Source organism: Lemur catta, chromosome 13, assembly GCF_020740605.2.
Source record: "Lemur catta isolate mLemCat1 chromosome 13, mLemCat1.pri, whole genome shotgun sequence".
Lineage (NCBI taxonomy): Eukaryota > Metazoa > Chordata > Mammalia > Primates > Lemuridae > Lemur > Lemur catta.
In genome coordinates, this window is record NC_059140.1 from 36266193 (window position 1) to 36276462 (window position 10270).

Below are 10270 nucleotides of genomic sequence, written 5' to 3' on the forward strand. Positions count from 1 at the left end.
CTTAAAACTGATTTATTCAAGAGACTTGCCTAAAATATTAACAATTAGACTTTTTATTTATATACAGTATTAAGAATGAATGCCATGAGGATAATTCAAAACTAGAAGAATGGGTTTAATTTAACAAAGATTTGTTGAATGTCATGTGTGTGTCAGGCATGCAATATATACAGATCAATTCTTACAATTTAGCCAAAAATGTACTCTTAACTTAGCTGACCATGGAGGTGTTTTTTCCAGTCTGTTTGGTTTTAAACTCTGAAACTTCACCATCATACCAAATTCCTTATATTAGAAAAGCCATGAAAAATAGAACTGGATTCAGGTATCTGATATCATCAAATTTCACCCTATATTGACCTTATAAGTCAAGCTCTAGAAGGCCAGCTTAGGGCCCTGACTTATTTAATCAAATTATCCAGAAAATTGTTAAATTTTGCTTTGGGAAAACAATGCAACATGGCAAAAAGTTGGTGTGTGTGGAGTTGTCTTTTGAGAGCAGAGACACAGCAAGCTGCTATGAGCCCATCTTGATAAATATTAGGTTTTCTTAAGTCACTTGATTAGTCACTTTGTGGCTGATTTTTTTTTCCCAAAAGGACAACGTTTTGCTGCCAAGAGTTACCGGAAGTCTAGGAAATAATTTACCTGTCATTATTGTTTAATCTCTCATTTCCTGTTCTGAGGCTCCTCTTAAGTTAAGAAGTCTTAGTACAAGTTGTCTTCTGTTTTGTTTTGTTTTTAAACTGACTTTCAAGGAACTATATACATATAGCCTCCCACATTTGACATTGCACTAAAGGACCTTCATTTCCTTCTGAACTCTCTCCAAGAAACACAAGATTAAATTAATTTAGAAATTATTTACTCTTAAGTTTCAACTTTAGGATGCTGAATGTTTTGATTCTAATACTCTTAACATTTTGCCGTGGTGGTCTAAAGAGGAATTAGAATGTTGGAAAATAGGGCCAGGTTTCTTACTGCATAGTTTTCAAGATTTGTAAAGCACAAAAATTTTGACTAGCTTTATTCATCAAAAACTGCCACATGCATTGATAGAGCTTTTTTGATATAAAAATTGTGAGAGTTAAATGTTTCTTTTCATCACATAAGCAGTTTTCAAAGTGTTTTATAGACAAATTGCATCAGATGCCATTGAGTGTTTATTGAGAAAGTAGATTGTAGATTCAGAACTCTAAGTTAGAATCACTGGTGTGGCCTAGGAATTTGCATTTTTAGTCATTCTACAAGTGATGATAAGACAGTATGAGAACTACTGGCCTAGGAATTGCTTTCTAATTTAACTTTTAGAAAAATGGACTCAAAGCATAAGTCACTGGTTTGACATTATAGGGATAGCCAACTAAGTTAGAAGAGAATTTGGTGTAAGTTCTGATGAAAATAATTTGTGTAAAGATAAATGAGAAAATGATTCCTTAGAAGCTTTCAACTAACCTATTTAAATGTTGAGTCTATCTATAAACCAGTATAGAATTAATTTTCAGAATATGGAAAATTAAAAGTTTATGACTAAACAGATTGAAAACAGTTGGTGCTCACTCATTCAGTGTTAGAGTTTTTTAAATGTTGCAAGTTATCTCATTTGGGAAAAAATATGAAGGAATAACCACCTCAAGTTCTTAATCTCTATTTAAAGTTCATGAAAATGTGTATCACAATATGAGTTTACAATCCAATGGCAATTATTTCGATGTGATAGATTAAAAGTATAACGATTCAGCAAACATGACTGCTAATAAGCGTTTCGGGGAATTTTAATAAATGTTTTTTTCTGGTTTCTTGCTTTTTAAATTCTTTTTAAGATCTGTGGATGCTCTATATTTGAGATTCATTTAAGAATGACAACTTGATTGTTGTTACTTATAACATTCATTTATGTGTTTTGAGAAGGAGATTTTAAGGCCCTGCCAAATTTCTGCCATGTTGGAGCATGCTCTGGGGATTGTCTGTGAAAGAAGAAAGCCAAAATCCAGGGAAGTAATCTCAACCAAACTTTGTGCATAACTTCTTTCTCAAGTACACTTCTGTGTCAAGGACTACTTGACTCCAGGATATATAAATTGAGGTATTGATTGATGATGTCTGATAAATGAATTTGCTCAGCGCTGTCAGATATTTGATAGGCGGTTGATGAGTTTGATGTAGTTTATTAACTTTTGAGTATATAGGCCAAAATTTTCAAAGGTTTAATGGGTTTAGAGTTTTACTTGCACTTTATACAATTGGCCATTTGCCTTCCCCTCTTAAGTGTGGAAAAGGACCAAGATAATAGATGCAAAAATCTCAACTTTGAAAATTGGCTGAATTGTATACATCAAAAACAAATTTGTCATCTTGTGGAGAATATTTTATACTATTTTATTTTTTAATTTAATTTTATTTTACTTTTTGCCCCAGGTAGAGTGCAGAGGTGTCATCATACCTCACTGCAACCTCAAACTCCTGGGCTTAAGGGATCCTTCTACCTCAGGCTCCTGAGTAGCTGCAACTACAGGCGTGTGCCACCATGCCCAGCTAATTTTTTTCTATTTTTGGTAGAGAGAAGGGGGTCTCGCTCTTGCTCAGGCTGGTCTTGGAACTCCTGAGCTCAAGTGATCCTCCCACCTCAGCCTCCCAGAGTGCTAGGATTACAGGCGTGAGCCACCACTCTCCGCCTATACTATTTTAGTAAAGAAAAATATAAAGATAGACTATTGGCCAGTTACATCAATATTGTATCAGTATCTAGTCTTTGGTTGACAATATCCATTAAGGCAAACATCATCTTAATTTCTGTTTTAATTTGGACTAATATGTCACTTCTCCGTGGATCTCCGTTGAGTGAAGACCAGACCAGAATTTTAACAAGGCCTATCTGATTTGGACTAAAAGTAGTCATCAGAGTGAAGCTGTCCATCTGGAATATTTAATCACTGGTTTGGCCATTGACAGAGGATAAAGCAGTCAGGCTGTATATATCGTATACTGTGAATTTTATTTGGATGTAACCCTGCCATACTCAGTATACCACAAGAGACCACCATGTGAATAATAACAGACAAAATATGAATACCACTGATAATACTGCACTTCTGGTCAAAATTAAAATGTTCATTTAATCTATAATTAAAAAGAAAAGGGAGAGATAGAAATACAGCAAATGAGAAAAAGAAATAGCACTTAAAGTTTTTTCCATGCCTAGCATTTTTATTTAATATTGTATTTTGATCCACTTAAATAATTTTTAAGAGCCAATCTTATTTGGCAACTCATACTTTTTTTTTAATAAACTATTAAAGGAGATTAGAATGAAGCCTTGGCCTCTGGCTTGGCTAGATGGGGCATGTAAGGTTTCAGCATACCTTATGATTTTATTTCCCAAAAGAGTTGCTAATGTACAGAGAAGAATAAATAATTTGGCTTAATAAAAGGGCTCACTTGGAATGGAATTTGGGCACCAAAATAATATGGTATTTCAACTTAACAGATATTCTTTGAATGTCTACTGCTTACGAATTACAGGGCTAATTGATCTAATGCAAAGGAAAGAGCAACTCTAATGCAAGACAAGACTTATAGCAAAGGTACAAGCAAGATGCTACAGGAGTACAGAAATTGGGGGAAACATTGATGCATTCTTGTTAGTTGATTTGGTCTCCATGTCTTTACAATGGCTGCAGATATTTAAATAGCCAAAGAGTTCTTGCTAAGGCAGTTGCAACAGAATTAACATTACTCAGTAAATAAAACTATATTCACCATACTCGTATCCTATATCGTAATTGAAATATAGAAGTGTTTAAGGAATTATTTGAAAAACTGTATTTTGCTGTGTTTGTTCTTAGTTTTGAGATTGATGACTCACTAAAACCTTCCCTTAAAAATATGGATTTTTCAAAATACATTTTTCAAAATATATAACTAAGAAATAAGTTAAAAGAGCCATCTATTCTTGCTCTTCCAGTTCTTGTTGGAATTTACCTCTTGTCATTAACCCATAATTTTAGTTTGCTTCTGCACCTAGAGAAGGATGAATACTTGTGAAGAATGAATTGGAAATAATCAGGCTGGGAGGGTGGGTGGAAGAAAAGTATAGGTGATCTTGTGAAAAGCAGCGATGAACTTTGGAGCAATTCTGCTCTTGCCATAAAAAAACACCAGAGACCTGGCTGCTGAGGTTCACATGGCTTTCAAAAACCTAGATAACCCTCTCCAGTACCTGAGATAAGGCAACTTCCATTTTTGATGTTTTTTGTTCCAAGTAACATCTGGTTTATTGAATTGATTGAATTGCCTCAATAGTCCTTGCAGTCAAGGGTGGTTCTGATAAATACCATATTCATATCATCTCTCTTTTCTCCAGATTCTTAACAGGTTCAGTGCACCCATCCTGGCCCAAACCCAGCTTTCCTGCTACAAAGCAGGCATAAGGTAGCCCTAATATCTGTGGCTGCTCACACTGGAAAACTCTTCCTCCAATTCCTGTTAGAAAGTCATCTTTTATGAATTCAGAGCAGCATTTAAGGAAGCATAGCTAATGGTCACTATGAACATTATAAACAGTATAAAACCTAGTGACCAACTAGCCTAGCATGTATCAAACAACAGCACGTACAGAGCCTTGGGGTAAATTTAGTACTTGCTCTGTTGGCATGGCAAAGCTAATGGTTAGGATGCCCAGAGAGATGTTTGTCTCTGACTCATGACTGTGCTAGTGAGGACCAGACTCCAGGAACGTAGGCAACCAATCAACATTCACATTTAGGTCCAGATGTCACCTGGACTCTGACCTACACAATTAAGATAGAGCCTAATTGATTTAGTTTTGTTTGTGCCATAATTATGGAAATACTGAAAATATAGATTCTTTTACAGGCAATTGGTTTATTTTAATCATCTGTGAAAAGTCACATGACGTGAATGCAATAATATGTCATCTGGGTCTTTGCCCTGCCATATGAATAATCAAAACTACAAGCCAAGCGTGTAATGACTTGTCACTGATTTAATATTTATTGTGCATCTTTGTTGTAAAAGGTATTATGGTAGGTGGGGGAGAAAAGCATTCATTAGATCTGAGACTATGGACAAGCAAATGAAGAATAATTGCTCATAGCCCTTTGGAATCTGATAATCTAGGACTTAGATTCTAAGTCATAGAAAGTGACCGGTAGCATTATCAACTTCCTGCCCTGGGTGATTTGACTTCCTAGCAATATTTATCAAGATCTGGAGATATTTTTGGGTTTTACTACTAGGAGTGGGAGGAGGAAGCTACTGGCATCTCATGAGTAGAGGCCAGTGTTGCCGCTAAACATCCTGCAATGCCCAGGAAAGCCTCCCACAAAGAAGAATTATCTAGCCCAATATGCCAATAATGCTGAATTTAAGAAATCCTGCCACAGAGGAAGCTGAGATAGTAATGGGCAAAATGTAATATATCCATCTGACACATAGCAAGGAAGCTATGCAAGGGAGGATGAGGTTAAAGCACAAGTGGAGATTGCTGTGACCATAACTTTGGAATTTCCATTTTGAGTGCTAAGCCTCTGAAATTCCTCTATTGGAAAAAAGACCCATGTTTGTGAAACATCTGTATATGTCTAATGCATCTACTTTCCTATAGTGCTTTAAGCTCACTGGCTTTGGAGTCAAGCTACCCTGTAAAAATGCCCTTCTTCGTTACTTACTAGCTCTGTGATAAAAGGCAAGTTAGTTACCTTCTCCAAGCCTAATGTCTTCTTCTGAGAGATAGTAGTTCTTGCTCCTAAGGTTGTTGTGAAAGTTAAAAAGTTATGTGTGAATTATTAGCCCTTTTGATTAAAAAGTAAGTACTAAAGAAATATTAACTATAATTTTATATTTCAGTTGAATTCCATCCTCTACTACCCCCCTTCTTCAGGAACAGTGTTAAATACTCAAGATGCAAGACCCTATCTCCTGCCTCCCTAGAACCTGTGTGTAGGACAACTAAATAAGACTATAGATTATAATACACGTGATAGACTTTAAAGACATATGAAAAGGAAGCAATTAACTCTATCTTGGATGTGGTAAGTGGGATCAGAGAAGTTTCCCAGAGAGGGTAATGTTGCAAAGGGACTTGGATGATTCTCCAAAAGTGGAGTGGTGGGTAGGAGTCCACAGACAGCCAAGGGTGGAGAGAAGGGGATTCATTCTTGAAACAGAGAAAAAAAAATAATGGATATGAAGTAAAAGAATTAATAAATTTCAGGTGAAGTGCAATGGCTCATGCCTGTAATCTTAGCACTTGAGAGGCAGAGGTGGGAGAATCACTTGAGGCTAGGAGTTTGAAGTTGCAGTGAGCTATGATGACACCACTGCACTCTGACCCAGGCAACAGAGCAAGCCCCTGTCTCAAGATAGATAAATAAATAAAGTAATTAATACATTTCTTATAAATGTTTCTTTATAAGAGGTTTCAGATTCTAAAAACTAGCTTCTAATAATTCAATATAAACATACATATACATGTATAAAGAGATATGTATTTTGAGAGTTTGTTAATGTTGTAATTGTTGTTTATTGATGTTTCTTACTGGATGTAAATTTGTTTGATACTTTGGGGAAGGTCAGGAAGTTGATAATACTAATGGCCATTTTCTATGATTTATAATCTAAGTCCTAGATTGTCAGATTCCAAAGGGCTATGAGCACATATTCTTCATTTGCTTGTCCATGGTCACAGACCTAATGAATGCTTCCCCCACCCCCACCTATCATAATACCTTTTACACCAAAACTTAGTTAACTGTCCCACAAGATGCACAAGACCCTTTTGTTGCCTAAAACCTATGCCAAATGAAAATCATACTTTTAGGATGGTTTGCTAAGTGAAATTATTAGTTTACCCTAGTTTTAACTAATTTATGACATGCATATTATTTTTTATTTTAAGTTATTTTAAAGCTCTTGAGGAAAAGATGAGTATAAATCATTATATATAATACTCTAATAAAAAAAAGTCGGATTATTGATTAAAGATGTATTAAGAAGCTCCTTTTTTTCTTTCTAGACTCATCTTTGATTGTTGATAGGTACTAACATGTTATTTTCTGCCAGTTTACCTAAATAATTGACAAACTGAAACATACTTTTAACATAAATGTCTATTGAAAGAAGACATAGGTAATTCCTTTTATAAAGCAATGAAATTTTTTGTATGACAGATAACTTGAAATCAGACTATCCATTACTAAGATAGAAGTCTGGAAAGGAAAGTGTGTGAAACTATTATTGTTGGATATTACTATTGTCTTAGTCCATTTTCTGTTATTATAACAGGATACCTGAGACTAGATAATTTATAAAGAAAAGAGATTTATTTGACTTCCAGCTCTGGAGGTTGGAAAGCTCAAAATCAGGCAGCCACATCTGGTGAGTGTCTCAAGCTGCATCATAACATGGCAGATGGCAGAGGGCATCACATGGGTGAGTGGGTGCATGCAGAGGAGACAAAACACAAGGAGTGACCTTGCTTTATAACAACCCATGCTCTCTCAGTAACTGATTTGGTCCCTTGAGAGTGAGAACTCACTTACTCCTAGGAGATAGCAATTAATCCCTTCAGAAGGGCGGATACCTCATGACCCAAAGCCTCTTAAAGGTCCTAACATCTCTCAACACTGTTACATTGGGGACCAATCTTAACATGAATTTTGGTGGGGAGAAACCATATTCAAACCATAGCAACTATCTATAAGATAACAATAGTGCAAAATTCATAGTATGACTTAATAGGAAGAACGCTGACTACAGAGTCATAGGCCATGTGTCTTCAGAGGCAAGTCACTTAACGGCTCTGTGGTTCAATTTCTTCCCTGCAAATTGGTGCTTAATAATATGTACTTCATGTGTGATCTGACAACTAAAAGAGATACTCCTCTTTAAATATAGTACCTTGTTAACAGTGAACTGTTACATGGATATTACTGATATTAACAATATAGTTATGTTCTTCACTGTACTATAATATCTCCATAGAAAAATGTGTGCATATATGTATGTACTTATGTGTCTGTGTGTTTGTGCACACATAATGGGTTTTTGTAATGTTCCTACTAAAACAAATAGCTATGTTAATGGACTTGTAAACTTTAGTTTTATCCAATGTTAATCTATTTTGAGGGCATAAACAGAAAGAAGGACTCTAGGAATTCACTCATAGTCCCAAGTAGTACATCTTTCCATTAATAACTTCACAACTGGATTTGTAACAATGCCACCAATTTAGGGATTTTTTTTTTTTAAGGGAAGGAGAGGCCTAGTGGCAGCTGTTCATTTGAGCAGAGCTGCCACCACATGGCATCTGGGGGGTGCTCGATGAGCATCTGATGAATGAATTAATGAATGAATTCAGTAGAAAGTAGAGGTGTACTATAGATATCTAAGAAAGAAAGGATATGAATAATAATACATGGTACAATTTAAATATTGATTGAGTGTTAGAGACATAAGAAAGTTATTTAATTCTAAGATGAACATTTGTATTCTCATTTATGCATCTCTGAAATTAGAATGCATCTTACAATCAATAGTGTTTTACAATTGCCATTGGCTAGGCAGTTGTCAGGGCATACTTTTCATTGTTTGCTGTACTTGAACTTGATCACGGTTATTTATATTGTCCCACTTCAATTGAGTTAATATGCATTTTACATATTTAAATCGTAATTGTTTTTCAAAATGTCTTCATGAAACAGCATAGAAATGAAAAGTTATGCACTTGAATGACAAAAATGTTAAATATGATGTTATTGGGCTTACATTTAACAGTAAGGAAACAAATTTCTGTTTTTGGAGAAAGAATTGCACTCTAATTTTTTTTTGCAAAAAACAACTAAGTGCTTTATAGGACCCTAAGAAAGGGAGAGACCCACAAGTAGATGAATAGATGAGAGAAATGTCAAAGCAATGATAAGCTGACATGACTGACTTACGGATCTCAAGTGACTAACATTAAGATTTTGTCATGAATTTATCAGCAGTACTTTTAATTTTTTTCATGGTTCAAAAATAATGGTGTCCCTTACAATCTGTTGGGTCTTAAACTTGCAGAAATATAGCAGTCATTTTGGATATTCAGAGAAAGCAGCAATGGTCAACCAGGGTCCTGAAGACAGCTGAAATTTTGCCTGGGTCTTTAAAAGTAGGTAGTAAGGAGGTGTTCTGACAAGGCAAATGTCAGGATTGAGCAAAGTCCTCTTCAGGAGATGGTGAACAGACCATTTGGACTAAAATGCACATTAATGTAAGAGTTCTATGAAAAAGAAGATTGAAAAGATAGATTTGGCCCCAACTCTAAGGACCCCGAATGTCAGACTAAAGAACGTGAACTTTGCCCTAACATGTCTCCCCAGGTCCATTTTTGGCCCTTGCAAGACATTTTCTGATTGACTGTAAGAGGAATGTTTTAAGAGTGTATTCTAAGCATTTTTATTCTTTTAAAAGAATATTTGATGACTTTCTTTTGCTCTTTGAGCAAAGTTCAAGTTCTCTCAAGACGCAGAATGATGTGTTTCTTCCCCACCCCTTTACCCATTCACCTGCTCCCTTACACTCTAGCCGCAGTGGTCTGCCTTCGGTCTCTTTTTAGCTTCAGTGTTTTTCCTTCCCTCTGCATATCTTTCACAAACACTATTGCCTTTACATGGAATCTCCCCTTCCCTAACCCTCTTCCCACATCAATCCACCTGAAAAACTTATTCTTCCTTTAAAGCTTGGTGAAAATGTTACCTCCCTAGGAAAGCTGCTACTAAACCCTAGTCTAGAGTAAGGTTTCCTTGTGATTTGCTGTCCTATTATCTACTCTTTTTCTTTCATGCCACATCTGAGCAATTTAGTTATTTAATTATCTGTGTAATGTTTGTTTAGTCTCTTTCTCCTCAGTAGACTTTTGTTTATTTGGTTCATATCCAGATTTCAAGGGCCAAGCCCATCATCTGATACATAGGAAGTACTCAGTATTTCATGAAGAAATGAATGAATGAATGAACAAATGAATTCAACAGAAAGTAAAGATATCCTGATGTCATCTAAGACAGAAAGGGTATGAAGAAGTAGTAATTTTGGAAAAAGCTGACTGTTTTATGTGGAATGAATTAGAAGAGTAAGAACTTAGTTAAAGAAAAACTTACGTCTTTCCCTTCTCTCTTCTTCCACAAAGTACTGGATTCATAGTCATTTGTGTGAGACAGCTGTCTCATGTTACTGCTCTTCCTTCACATCTATCCTTCTACTGAACTGATTG